Consider the following 15,471-nt stretch of genomic DNA (forward strand, 5'->3'; position numbering starts at 1 on the left):
ATTACACTGACACGGTACATAATTTAATAATTCCCAAAATACATAACTTGAAAACTAAACAAACACTACCTCAAACTAAATTGGGAGGACCTTAATTTAAATATACGGTTTCTGAGAAGCAGCTAATCAAAGTAATCAGTTCTGTCAAAATTAAGTGGTCCTCAGGTTATGGTGAGATTCCCAGTAAATTAATTACGGATGCTAAATGGGCAATTCTCAAAACACTCCATAATGTCATAAATTCTTGCCTTATTTCTGGTACCCTTCTCGACTAAAAGTGTCAAAAATATTTCCACTTTACAAAAACGGAAGTAAAATAGATTATTAAATTACAGACCTCTCTCTATACTACCTTCATTATAAAAAGTTTTTGAAAAATGTATATTAATACAATTGGCCGATATTTATATTGAAATATTACGTTCTGATAGTATTGCAGGTAAAGATTTAGCTTCAATTAAGTTTTATTTAACAGATTGGCAGCAATACGTTGAAACCACACAAATAACTAAAAATATAATATTAAAAATAAAATCCAGAAGTAGAACAATTAAATATTTAATGCCATAAGGATCTGTACGTCCCTCTATTACAGATCCATTTCCATCCTTATTTTCCATTTTCCACTTTTTTGCCATTTTTATTTCTTTGTCATGTAGGTAAATTACGAAAACGCCTAGCATAACTGAAAATCAGTAATGAATTTTGTCTATTTGCTGATGACATAAATTTAACTTTCTATGACAAAATTACTGTCAACATTTTTCCTGGAATAAAATCAGCAATAAATATAGTACAAAACAAATAAACACAAGAAGTCTAATGCTTGAAGAAAATAAAACCACTTTTGTCAAATTCTGTTGGCAGAATTCCAATAACTTGAGTACAAATCAGCAAATTCCAGTCAAATTTCATAACAAGCTCAATTGGTCCTTCACATTGATAAACTATGATGAACTTTTATGGCAATTAAAAGGTTATCTCTATCTTGTAATTTTATAACACTTAAATGATTTAGTTTGCTTTGATCCACTCACACATACCATAAGGAGTGGAAGTGTGAATCAACGTCTCTCTGTAATATGAATAAAATTGTATCCCATCAAAAAAAGCCATAAGAATTATGTTAAATCTTAATCATAAAGCAAACTGTAAAAATCTCTTCACTGAAATGGGAATAATGACGGTTTACAGTCTCTACATAAACAAAACAGTTTTGTATGTGGAAAATATCATTAGCACATTCTTTGTTGACAAACATAGCTATACCAAATAAAAGCAATTTACATATAATTAAACATAATAAAGAAATGTATTTAAAGAAGCCAACTTATATAGAAATATAGATCTTTAACCACCTTCTAATATCACTAAGAAAATTAAATAAATTTGACGAAGTTTAACAAGTCTTAAAAGCATTTCTTGTTGAGGCTACCTTGTACAATAAATTCGAATACTAGTCAAAAACAAACTTTTAATTATGTACCTTCTTTTTCTTTGTTCTTTTAAGTCAAAATTGACACCGTTCATGTATACAGTTCTATATTTGACGAATAATGAATTTTTTAGTTGAATTGTATATTGAACTAACGGCCGGTCAGGTGGGCTGCTTGCAAGGACAGGATCGCTCAGCGGTCGCCCATCTAGGCAGCAGCCACGCTCAACGTTACTCGATCTGGTTATCTTGCGACAACGGTTGTACCCGCTACACTGCGCTATATCAAACTACAAACCTCAAAATCAAGAATACTATAATATTGGAACTATCGCTAAAAATTCACCTTTCGATACACTATGAGTTGGGCTAGTAGTGGAATTACGGGAGTATATCCTCTTTCCGGATATTCACTCATATTATCAACACAAAGCTCAAACATTTCTTTTTACTAATGAAAACCATCCTTCCACAACAAAATCTTGTCGGTTCACTATAGGACGCCGTTGAATACTACGACAGGAAACAACACCCCTACTCACATGCGCACAGAAATGCGCAAAGACTCCGATAATAATCCAATATGTATCAACTTGCCACGCTCTCCCCTGTAATTAAATATAATTACACTTAAAATATAAATTGTAATATCCCTTCCAGGAAAATACCCCTCAATAGTTATATAATCGTAACAATTTCAAACATTTAGACATTCTATAGTCTTGAAACCTTACTGAACAAAAGTTTGTACAACTATTTACATTTCTTTGTTGAATTAATCACAATTATTCAAAAATTATGCTTGAAAACATTGCCTAACTTATAATCGAAAATATGTTGTTTGGAATTGCTTGACAATTTTATGAAAAGTATCAATTTTGGTTTATCTTGTAAAATACTTGAGATAAAATATGGTGCTCAATTACGAATGACTACCATCTTGAAACGTTTTATTCGTTCAGACTGGCTAGCTAAGTTATCCAAGCTACCTTCATATACTGTCTATGTACCAAGTTTGGTCTGAATATATTAAGAACTACGGTAGTTATCGTGTGTATTATTACTCTCACAATTTTATATAATAGTTAAAGTTTGGTACGTCCGTTATGAAAAACACGTTGGAATAAACATTGTTGTAAATGACCTGGGAATTCTAAAACACTTGCTTTGTACTAAATGCGTAATAATTTGCATATAACGATTCTTTCTAAACTTTAATCGGTTGCCATTTTGAAGTATTGAGATGTACCAAAAAATTATATGAATAAAAGTAGAATTTGTCAAAACTATTAATATAATGAAACTCAATATGAATCCAAACAACACTGTGCAATCGAAATCTTTTGCTAAAGTTAATTTTGTAACCGTAAATCCTGCAGTCTAATTTTAATGTTTTCTTCTCCATATATTCTTCGCTATCCACCATGGATGGGCAACAATGGAGGAGGTGGAGGCAGATGTGATAACAGAATTTATTGTGATAACGACAGGGAGTGAGAGGGAGAAAGGTAGTGGGGAGCCTAGGTTACCATATACCACACCAGGCTAGGCTACACTGCATTCGCTTCTATCAGTGCCGGTGTGCTTGAACCACGTCTATCACTCAGCAAGAGAGCCTAAGAGGTATGAGATGTCTTTTTATTAAGTTTCTTTTATCAAATAACATTTTTTAACAGTATGAAAATGGATTCAAATAAGGTCAAGTGGAACTAGTTTTCGAATTTAATTACACATGTTATGTTTTGCTGACCAAGATGATTTAAATTATTTTTTATGTATTAACTTTAATAAATAAATAACAATTTCAAATTTCTGTGGCAAAAATAAACAGTTTAATGTTACGTGATATTAGTAAAAACATAACACAATAAAACTGAGTTAGATAATTTCCATTATATTCTTACCTTACTGTTAATGTGTATTTATGTGCTTTAAGTACATAAGGCACATAAGCATAAACATTGTTTGTTTAAATCAGAAAGGCCTTGATTTGTTATTATAATGTAGTCAAATGTACAATTACTGTGTTTTTTTTCTGAATACAAACTAAATATAAAACTGTAAAGAAGTCTTGTGAAATCCTAAATATACTATATGTTATATATTATTGTTATTGTATATACGTAATATTGGTAAATTCATAAAACAATAAAACTCAGTTAATTAGTTTCCATAATGGTCAATGGTCTTACTATTAATGTATAATAAACACATAAAGCACATAAAATAACCATTGTTATGATTAAAGCAGAAAGTCCTTGTTTTTTTATTATAATGCAGTAAAATTTACTGTATTTTTCTATGAATAATAACTAAATATAAAATTGTAAAAAAGTTTGGTAAAATCCTAAATATATTATATCTTATATATTATTCTTTTTATACACGAAATTGATAATACAAATTAGAACACTATGTACCTAATTACATTTATATATTTTTATTTTACAACGCTTAAAGTTACAATTACATTATAACAAAGTTATGAAAAACTTCTGTTTTAATAATGGACGTTTAAATTGGGTAAACATTTTGAGATATGTTTATGAAATGCAACAATCAAATACTTTTAATGTGTTAATAAATTTAGGTAGTCGTATATTTACAATTTATTGCTTGTTTATAACTTTGATTTACGAAACAGTTTAATGTAGTTTTAATGATATCATGTGCAAAAATTGGAATTAATAACAAATATACACCTTCTCGCAGGCTACTCATTAAACTCTGTCCTCACATTCTCCAAGTAGCGAAACCAGGGATATATCATTGGTCAGTTTGTTTTTATTGTCCTCCCAAATGAGTTGTAACTAAGAAAATTATAAGCAATTCCTATTTATGTCTCAGTAACTGGTCTGAAAAATAATTCTTTATTAATATCGATTCGACTTGATCTATACATGATTTCTATTATGTTCAATTCTCTTATTTCGCTTTACTTTAGAATGAGGCACTTAGTGCTTGTTACTTCTAATGTTTTAGTCACATTTAAAAATGTATTAGTGTGACCAATCAATCCAGGGATTGGTAAAATCAATTTTATTTATGTCTGTCCGTCTGTTTGTCTGTCAGTCTGTCTGGCCGAGCGCTTTCTAGAGAACGAATTGACCTTGAAATTTCGCATGAAGCTCCATTTCTATATGAGCAACATCAATTACGATGACGGTGCGCGTCACTCCATATGATTTGGCTGAGCATTAGCGAACATTTTTACTTAGCTCTTATGAATAACCGTGTTAGCAACGAGAAAAGTGCAGAATAAATATGTTTATAAAGAAATTGAATAAACTCTTAGACACTTTAACTTGTGACATAGCAACGCAACAAAGTTACCAATAGAATGAGCTATAGATTTGAAATTTTGAATGCAACTTCAGCGAAGCATGTTACGCGTGGTGTGAGGTATAAAAAAGTGCTTTTTATAGTGCTTAAACTACAATACCAAGTAAGCAATATTAGCTCACGTTACCTACGTGAAAAGTTACACCTAGGCATTTTGTTAACAATAATACATAAATTAAATGAAAATGCTTTGAAAGTGCAATTTTTTCATTAGAATATGGCGTTGACTTGGATGACTTAGTGTGTCATGTACAAATATCCAGATGAAGAAATGGAATTTGGATTGGAAATTTACCTTAAATTGTAGAATTTACTTGATGATTGGGATACCAGCAAGCTGATAGAAATGACCCTGATTTTTTACAACATAACAACCATGGTGATTAATTTGTTTTATTTCATGTGGTTTGGGAGATCTCTGCTAGATATTTAATTTTTTTTTTGGGTTTGGATTATACTCTCACAAATATTTTTGGAAATTTCATAAAAAACATATAGTGTTTTTGTAATCAAGTGTTTTAAATATTTGATTAGAGTTTTCTGTTAAATAACAGAAACAAAAAAACCTAATAGACTATGGTGGGTGTTATAATTTGTTGACACTGTTTCATTGTTGTTCACAACTACTATCTTGTTGTGCAGTAACTTGAGATTGGACGGACGTTGAGCCATGCATAGTCTTATAAACTTTCAATAACTCAGTTATTTGTTATTCAATTCAGCATTTAAAGTGTCAGTGTATTTTGTGTAAGTATTATTGTCACTTTCTTATTAAGTTTATTATTCTTTATATATTTTAGTTTAAATATTTTAAATTTCCACCAGTTTGAAATGTAAGTTGCAAATTCGACAAAAGTATTTTTACTGGTAGATCCCTTCAATATAAAACGTCTACTGAAAGTATGGACAACCAAAATAAATGTTCAATTTGCTGTATTTTATTTTATTTTTTCATTTGAACTATGGACCAATGTTCTTACGTGTATGTGGGGAGTTTTTTAACACCCTGTATATATGACTTGTAAAATATAATACTTATACTTTGCTACGATGGTGTGTACACACAGGAGGCTGTAAATAACGTTGCAAGTGTTTCCCCCGCGGGAAAACCGCAACAATGCCACCATTGTGTTTGTTTTCCACCGGGGAACGCCAAACGGTTGGACAAAACATTGACACCGATGTGGTAATACTCGGCAAGGCTAAAGCTCGTTGTGGGCATCGTTGTACTGCGTGCGGGTCTACCAGCTGTCGACGGGCCTAATTAAATTATGAGCATTTACAAGTAGTGCTAGATGAATAATTATTGTTCTGACATTGCCGCGCCGGCGCGAGTGATGACGCAAACCTCGACTTCAAGCGTCAACAGATTTCTGAGAATACGTAGGGATCAAAACTGTTTCGTCCAGAAAATATTTGGAAGTTCCAACCGGATCATTAAGGCGGTTAAATATGTTACAATTTACAAACAGCATTGTTAATCACGACTCTGTCGCAGACTTGACTCCTAGACAGATTCCAAAAGCTGCACTAAGAAGAAGGTGAACTGGAGCTAAACTCAACACACATTGCGTCAACTCTTCCCACCATAGCTACGTTGCATCTAAGCTTGCTTTTGAAAAGTCAGAAATGAGGTCGGAAATCACTCCTCCAAGAGTTGGGGACATTCAAAGTAGTATTTAGAGACATCTAATAATCAGGCCTATTGAAATCGGTTGAAGATTTCACTAGGCCTGGTTATCACGGCCTATGAAGATTTCACGTTGATATGAACGTTAGCAGTAGTATGAAAAATAACTGGAGAAAAAAATCACTTAAATTAATATTTGATGAACCTTCACCATAATTATTAAGTTACCTTTTTGGATTTTTTGAGGTTAAAAAAATGTTATCCCCCTTTTCAAAGCTTTTACATTCATTTCTCAATCCGTTTGGAACTATCCAGGCGCATCTGGACTTAATTTACACCCTTAGATGTAAGGGGTTGTTTGCTCATAACTTTTGCTAGGATCGTCGTGCATGTGTTTTGTTAGTTTCATTGTGTTTCTTTTGGATTTACCTTTCAAATGACATGTCGCAAGGTGGTTGAAATTAGAAAATGTTAAGTAACCCCCTTCACCCCTCTTTTGGAAAAAGGGGGAATATTTTTACCCTCAAAAAGAGTCCAAAAAGTATTTTAATAGATATGGTGAAGATTTTATAATGATTTCTCAATCCCTTTTGGATATATCTATGCGTGGCAGAACTTAATTTACACCCTGTATAGTGTTAACAGTTATATTTTTATCTTTTATTTTAGGGAGAGGTAATAAAATCCGTTTATGCACAAACGTTGCTAGTCTGTAACTATAACGGTGGAACTCTCACAAAGGACGTGAACTACATACTAAACATCTCCTTTCTACTTCAGGATCCTAACCCGGAAACCTTTTATCATATTACTTCAGGTTAGGCTCGTGATAATCCGGCCTTCGAAGAACTAAGGTCTAGACCGCGTGACAATCCACATCAACCTTTCTTGCGCGGAGGATGTCCTGGACGAAGTGCGAAAAAAGGCTCAGTGTTCCTGACCCTCCAGCATCACTTGTCAGACCTTGTCAGAGTCTAGTGATAGAGCACCAACAGGCGTTTGTTGCCAAAGGCAGTGCCTTTCCCAACGCGAGCAGCGAAAGTATGCCCGGGCAATAGATGCAGTCTAGTGACCCGGTTTTGCCCATACTAAACAGGTAAGCCTGGAAGTACCCATGTCCACTCAGGAATTGGTTGAGTTAATAGTCCACCTCACTGTGCCGCTGTTCCACCCAAGGTTGAACCTGCTGGATGAACCATGCAGACCATCGTCCTCGAGATTCATGTTCCCACATCTCCTGCCTTTTCCCACAGCTGCGGGCGTGATTCATACTGTAACCTTTAAAAGGTGTTTTAGCAGTTACCTGACTATTCCTTGTGATCTCTATTTTTATGTCTCCAGAGAAGTTTTCTAAAGGAGTGGGACTAAATTTAAAATATTGACTCAACCTTACGCCGATTGCTTTCATTAACGAAATACAATTCTCTTAAAATGATTCATGCAGGATGTTCACAAAGGAGCGTCACAAAATTCGGTGGGTGATGGTATTCATGATTATAAATAAAAAATGTTAAGCTAAAGAAACCATATTTGGCAACCAAAATGTCACAGTCGAGAGGTATCAGTTGTTTGTTGATCCTGGCTTGTGCAAGCGTACCTTTAAAGTGGTCGTGCTTGCTTATGCGGTAACGGATTTAGTTGACGCAAGTATCATTGGAATTTTAATACAAATTTTCAAATAGTTGGTGTCTAGTACATTTTTTATAACTACACTGCTTTTTTGTTATTTGACTTTAATCGTTTTCAACAGACGCCATTTAGTTAATACGAAATAAAATAAATTTTTTAATCTGCCTCTTATTGATTTAAATATGTGCTAAATTTGGTTTCTTTAGCTTAATTATCTTTGGAGATAATTTTTTAATACAAAATGGCGGCTAGATACTAATTGAGACATTTCTCGACGTATATTTATATAACATTTTTAGCTTTAAATTATAAATACTATCACCCACAGAAGTTTGTGACACCCCGCACCCTTTATATATATATATATATATATATATATATATATATATATATATATATATATATATATATATATATATATCATTTATAATTATTTATATTTATATATATATTTTATTTATAATTTAAAGCTAAAAATGTTATATAAATATACGTCGAGAAATGTCTCAATTAGTATCTAGCCGCCATTATATATATATATATATATATTGAATTAATTAACATACACAGGAATTTAAATTGCTTACAGTTTCAGTTACAACATTACTTAGTTTGCAACACAAAATGTTTTATACAATAAATACTAGCTGTTGCTCCGTAGCTTTACACGCAATTTTGAAAATCGAAGTCCTAATACTATTTAGTAAAAACATTTATCATGTAATATGACATTTTTCAAACGTGAGAAGGCATACATCAGGTACGTATTATTTCAGTGTTCGTTGTTAAGAGCATCGGAGTGTAACCTGATTCATATATCATGTTTCGCACGTGTACGAGCGTTTCTGGTTCGAATTAATTATATTTCCAACGCCACAGCTGAGAGCCTTTTGCCCCAATAAAAAAACAAATACATAAATCTCGAAAACCTACTTAGGTCAAAAACCACTTACTTGTTGCCCTTACCATGTGATTCCGGCCTAAAATATTACCAGTGCCATAGTACAGTTTATCTTGTCCTGACGAAGAAACAATATGTACATCCGTACGTCTGAGAAGCCATTTCGGTTAAAAGGTGTCTACTTCCGACCGTATAAAATCACTTACTACAGTGCCATAGTAGAGTTTATCTTGTCCTGACGAAGAAACAATATGTACATCCGTACGTCTGAGAAGCCATTTCGGTTAAAAGGTGTCTACTTCCGACCGTATAAAATCACTTACTACAGTGCCATAGTAGAGTTTATCTTGTCCTGACGAAGAAACAATATGTACATCCGTACGTCTGAGAAGCCATTTCGGTTAAAAGGTGTCTACTTCCGACCGTATAAAATCACTTACTACAGTGCCATAGTAGAGTTTATCTTGTCCTGACGAAGAAACAATATGTACATCCGTACGTCTGAGAAGCCATTTCGGTTAAAAGGTGTCTACTTCCGACCGTATAAAATCACTTACTACAGTGCCATAGTAGAGTTTATCTTGTCCTGACGAAGAAACAATATGTACATCCGTACGTCTGAGAAGCCATTTCGGTTAAAAGGTGTCTACTTCCGACCGTATAAAGTCACTTACTACAGTGCCATAGTAGAGTTTATCTTGTCCTGACGAAGAAACAATATGTACATCCGTACGTCTGAGAAGCCATTTCGGTTAAAAGGTGTCTACTTCCGACCGTATAAAAGTCACTTACTACAGTGCCATAGTAGAGTTTATCTTGTCCTGACGAAGAAACAATTACATCCGTACGTCTGAGAAGCCATTTCGGTTAAAAGGTGTCTACTTCCGACCGTATAAAATCACTTACTACAGTGCCATAGTAGAGTTTATCTTGTCCTGACGAAGAAACAATATGTACATCCGTACGTCTGAGAAGCCATTTCGGTTAAAAGGTGTCTACTTCCGACCGTATAAATCACTTACTACAGTGCCATAGTAGAGTTTATCTTGTCCTGACGAAGAAACAATATGTACATCCGTACGTCTGAGAAGCCATTTCGGTTAAAAGGTGTCTACTTCCGACCGTATAAAATCACTTACTACAGTGCCATAGTAGAGTTTATCTTGTCCTGACGAAGAAACAATATGTACATCCGTACGTCTGAGAAGCCATTTCGGTTAAAAGGTGTCTACTTCCGACCGTATAAAATCACTTACTACAGTGCCATAGTAGAGTTTATCTTGTCCTGACGAAGAAACAATATGTACATCCGTACGTCTGAGAAGCCATTTCGGTTAAAAGGTGTCTACTTCCGACCGTATAAAATCACTTACTACAGTGCCATAGTAGAGTTTATCTTGTCCTGACGAAGAAACAATATGTACATCCGTACGTCTGAGAAGCCATTTCGGTTAAAAGGTGTCTACTTCCGACCGTATAAAATCACTTACTACAGTGCCATAGTAGAGTTTATCTTGTCCTGACGAAGAAACAATATGTACATCCGTACGTCTGAGAAGCCATTTCGGTTAAAAGGTGTCTACTTCCGACCGTATAAAATCACTTACTACAGTGCCATAGTAGAGTTTATCTTGTCCTGACGAAGAAACAATATGTACATCCGTACGTCTGAGAAGCCATTTCGGTTAAAAGGTGTCTACTTCCGACCGTATAAAAATCACTTACTACAGTGCCATAGTAGAGTTTATCTTGTCCTGACGAAGAAACAATATGTACATCCGTACGTCTGAGAAGCCATTTCGGTTAAAAGGTGTCTACTTCCGACCGTATAAAATCACTTACTACAGTGCCATAGTAGAGTTTATCTTGTCCTGACGAAGAAACAATATGTACATCCGTACGTCTGAGAAGCCATTTCGGTTAAAAGGTGTCTACTTCCGACCGTATAAAAGTCACTTACTACAGTGCCATAGTAGAGTTTATCTTGTCCTGACGAAGAAACAATATGTACATCCGTACGTCTGAGAAGCCATTTCGGTTAAAAGGTGTCTACTTCCGACCGTATAAAGTCACTTACTACAGTGCCATAGTAGAGTTTATCTTGTCCTGACGAAGAAACAATATGTACATCCGTACGTCTGAGAAGCCATTTCGGTTAAAAGGTGTCTACTTCCGACCGTATAAAATCACTTACTACAGTGCCATAGTAGAGTTTATCTTGTCCTGACGAAGAAACAATATGTACATCCGTACGTCTGAGAAGCCATTTCGGTTAAAAGGTGTCTACTTCCGACCGTATAAAATCACTTACTACAGTGCCATAGTAGAGTTTATCTTGTCCTGACGAAGAAACAATATGTACATCCGTACGTCTGAGAAGCCATTTCGGTTAAAAGGTGTCTACTTCCGACCGTATAAAATCACTTACTACAGTGCCATAGTAGAGTTTATCTTGTCCTGACGAAGAAACAATATGTACATCCGTACGTCTGAGAAGCCATTTCGGTTAAAAGGTGTCTACTTCCGACCGTATAAAATCACTTACTACAGTGCCATAGTAGAGTTTATCTTGTCCTGACGAAGAAACAATATGTACATCCGTACGTCTGAGAAGCCATTTCGGTTAAAAGGTGTCTACTTCCGACCGTATAAAATCACTTACTACAGTGCCATAGTAGAGTTTATCTTGTCCTGACGAAGAAACAATATGTACATCCGTACGTCTGAGAAGCCATTTCGGTTAAAAGGTGTCTACTTCCGACCGTATAAAATCACTTACTACAGTGCCATAGTAGAGTTTATCTTGTCCTGACGAAGAAACAATATGTACATCCGTACGTCTGAGAAGCCATTTCGGTTAAAAGGTGTCTACTTCCGACCGTATAAAATCACTTACTACAGTGCCATAGTAGAGTTTATCTTGTCCTGACGAAGAAACAATATGTACATCCGTACGTCTGAGAAGCCATTTCGGTTAAAAGGTGTCTACTTCCGACCGTATAAAATCACTTACTACAGTGCCATAGTAGAGTTTATCTTGTCCTGACGAAGAAACAATATGTACATCCGTACGTCTGAGAAGCCATTTCGGTTAAAAGGTGTCTACTTCCGACCGTATAAAATCACTTACTACAGTGCCATAGTAGAGTTTATCTTGTCCTGACGAAGAAACAATATGTACATCCGTACGTCTGAGAAGCCATTTCGGTTAAAAGGTGTCTACTTCCGACCGTATAAAATCACTTACTACAGTGCCATAGTAGAGTTTATCTTGTCCTGACGAAGAAACAATATGTACATCCGTACGTCTGAGAAGCCATTTCGGTTAAAAGGTGTCTACTTCCGACCGTATAAAATCACTTACTACAGTGCCATAGTAGAGTTTATCTTGTCCTGACGAAGAAACAATATGTACATCCGTACGTCTGAGAAGCCATTTCGGTTAAAAGGTGTCTACTTCCGACCGTATAAAATCACTTACTACAGTGCCATAGTAGAGTTTATCTTGTCCTGACGAAGAAACAATATGTACATCCGTACGTCTGAGAAGCCATTTCGGTTAAAAGGTGTCTACTTCCGACCGTATAAAATCACTTACTACAGTGCCATAGTAGAGTTTATCTTGTCCTGACGAAGAAACAATATGTACATCCGTACGTCTGAGAAGCCATTTCGGTTAAAAGGTACTTCCAACCGTATAAATACTTACTACAGTGCCATAGTAGAGTTTATCTTGTCACTTACATCCGTACGTCTGAGAAGCCATTTCGGTTAAAAGTTTGTGCCATAGTAGAGTTTATTGTCCTGACGAAGAAACAATATGTACATCCGTACGTCTGAGAAGCCATTTCGGTTAAAAGGTGTCTACTTCCGACCGTATAAAGTCACTTACTACAGTGCCATAGTAGAGTTTATCTTGTCCTGACGAAGAAACAATATGTACATCCGTACGTCTGAGAAGCCATTTCGGTTAAAAGGTGTCTACTTCCGACCGTATAAAATCACTTACTACGGTGCCACAGCTGAGTTTGCCTTATTGACCCCGATCAAAAAAATACGAAGCTTTCAGAAATATACTTCGGTCATAAAGCGACTACTTTCAGGTCTTATAATCTTCTTTCGGTCTAAGGTATTTCCAGTGCCACAGTTGAGTTTACCTGAATAAAATATACATACATGTGTAGGACTGAGAAGCCTGTTACAGTCTAGGGGGAAATCTTTATTAACTAAGGTAATGTTATTGTTCACTTTTTACCATCCACATCCTGTCCTACGGTGTTGTATCAAAAATCTGCTGCTTCTAGATACGAGCTTTCTGATCCCAAAAGGGTGATGACCAATTTCCCATTACGCAAGACACTTTGTCCAGGCGACAAGGCTTTCTCACAAAGAGATCGGTTACCCTTTTGAGATAAGGTATCTTGCCAAAGTACCGCATTTTGAAAATCTGACTTTGTCTTTAGCCCTTTGGGGATCCGAAAGCTCGTAGAGCCCGGTTACCCTTTTGGAATCTGACATTGTCTCTGAAAAACTTAATAAATTCATGCAACGTACTAAAACAATCATTTATAAGGTTTTTCGTGTAAATTCTCGTTGTCTGATTGTAGTCTGGGAAATATGGATCATTGAGGCATGTTATAGAATTCATTTCTCGTTAAAACTCCAAATTACAATGTCCAGGAAGCCGGCCAGTATGGAGTACATTATGTGAAATCATTCACAGCTTTGTTTTATAACAATGTTTAAATTATATTTACAACGCATTAGATGTTTTAAATTTATAACTGGTGAAATTTGGAGTAAAAGTTAGATATTTACTTTTAGTTGATATTTCTGCATTACACTACTAATCAAGTTCTATAAAATATAGTTCATATTTTATAACATTTAAAGGTAAACAAACTTTTCAGCCTATTTGTTGAACTTCAGCTGAAAGTGCCAACAGCTGTTTAGTACCAGTTAAATTTGGATTATAAATCACTAAAGCTATCATTGTTTTCATTCATTCATTATTCCAGATAATATTTCTAATCTTTCTCTTCATATAAGCCTTCCTTTTGTAAAAGAATATTTTACAAAAAGAATTAACCGAATTAGTCCAGCCGTTCTCGAGATTAGCGCTTAGCAAGACATTTAGTGATTTATTTTTGTTTATAAGAAGATTATTATTCCACTTTTTACGTTGCTATATCTACAGGTGCACTAAATTACTACTAATTACGACTTCTAATTTATTACTAGTTGTGTGTAATAAATTACACAAAGTTTATGGAGCAAAGTGATTAGAATGTTATATACATGTATAATATCAGCTACAGCCGATCGTGGACTTACGTCACATATTCATGCCAAGAGCAGAAAATTGAAATTTTACTGGATCATTAATTCCACGCTCTAGGTAGATACGGGGATTTATTTAACCATTCATAGAACAAGTTTGTAGAAGGAGGACGTGTTCCAGAACATTTTGTTGGTTGGAACTGTTCATGCAAATATTTATACAAATTACGCTGTTGTAGAATGCATATCAAACTAACGACCATTGCGACCTACGGACCTTTACCAAAGGCCATTTTGATGCAACACCATAAGAGCAATACTGTATTAAACTTCAGACTTTTACACTCTTGTTTCTAACTGTACAGTTATTTTTATGTAATTAATATCGCTTTTTATTGAATTCGTTTTTCTTTATTCTACCTGAACTTAAAATATTTTATTCATCGTTGAAGTATTCCAAAACATTTAAACTTTTCTAAAGATTGCTTCTTATCAACCATCATAATTTAATTGAAGGAGGAGCACTTCTTATTCTCTATTATTTGATAAAAGAAAAGTCATAATTATCCAATGTTATTTCTGTCACACGAGGCATTTCGACATCAAAGATGCCATCGTCAGGTGTTTGATGTCGATGTCATCTTTGATGTCACAAGACTACATCTTTGATGTCGAAGGTCTTGTGTGACAGAAATAAAATTATTGGATAATTATGACTTTTCTTCCATCAAATAAAAGAAACAAACCCTCGTAATGCTTGTGAATTCGTCAACGTGTGAGAATAAATCTTTAATCGCGGAATAGTTCTTAACATCTGGACAGTACTAAGCAAACTCTTTTCAATTGAAATTAAATTTTGGACCTGGATAATAAATAGCAAGGTAGAGGTTGCAGTATTTAATACTTAGTGAACAACCATAGAGCCTTGAGCAAATAAACTTTATCCAAGTAGTTTAAAAATTTAAAAAAAAAATATATATATATAATATATATGAAACTGAACTTTGAACAAATTCCTAGACGAATATATATTCTAAACGAAATTTTGGACGGATTCCGAGATGAAACTGGAAATATTATGGCCTTAAAAATAATGTCTATGGAGGACTTGCTACATTGGTACTGTAACTACGTATTAACTGCAGTAAGAAAGGTGGTCTACTTCTATTTTTAAATAGCTTTTATAAGCCTTAAGATTCGATGAAAGAAATTTCCCCGGTGAGCCATATTTCTAGTAATTGCCGTACCCCCGTA

At 34.6% G+C, this 15,471-nt stretch overlaps 1 protein-coding gene across 1 annotated transcript in view; it reads left to right on the plus strand.

Annotated features, from left to right (window-relative positions):
* Positions 1-2,928: 2,928 nt before the first annotated feature.
* Positions 2,929-15,471, plus strand: part of LOC124358859 (putative acyl-activating enzyme 19) — a 75,756-nt gene continuing 63,213 nt past the window's right edge. Inside the window, exon 1 of the mRNA XM_046811092.1 lies at positions 2,929-3,058. The gene's annotated coding sequence lies outside the window, so the exon portion shown is untranslated. The remainder of the gene's footprint in view (positions 3,059-15,471) is intronic.

Source organism: Homalodisca vitripennis, chromosome 4 (assembly GCF_021130785.1).
Source record: "Homalodisca vitripennis isolate AUS2020 chromosome 4, UT_GWSS_2.1, whole genome shotgun sequence".
Classification (NCBI taxonomy): Eukaryota; Metazoa; Arthropoda; class Insecta; order Hemiptera; family Cicadellidae; genus Homalodisca; species Homalodisca vitripennis.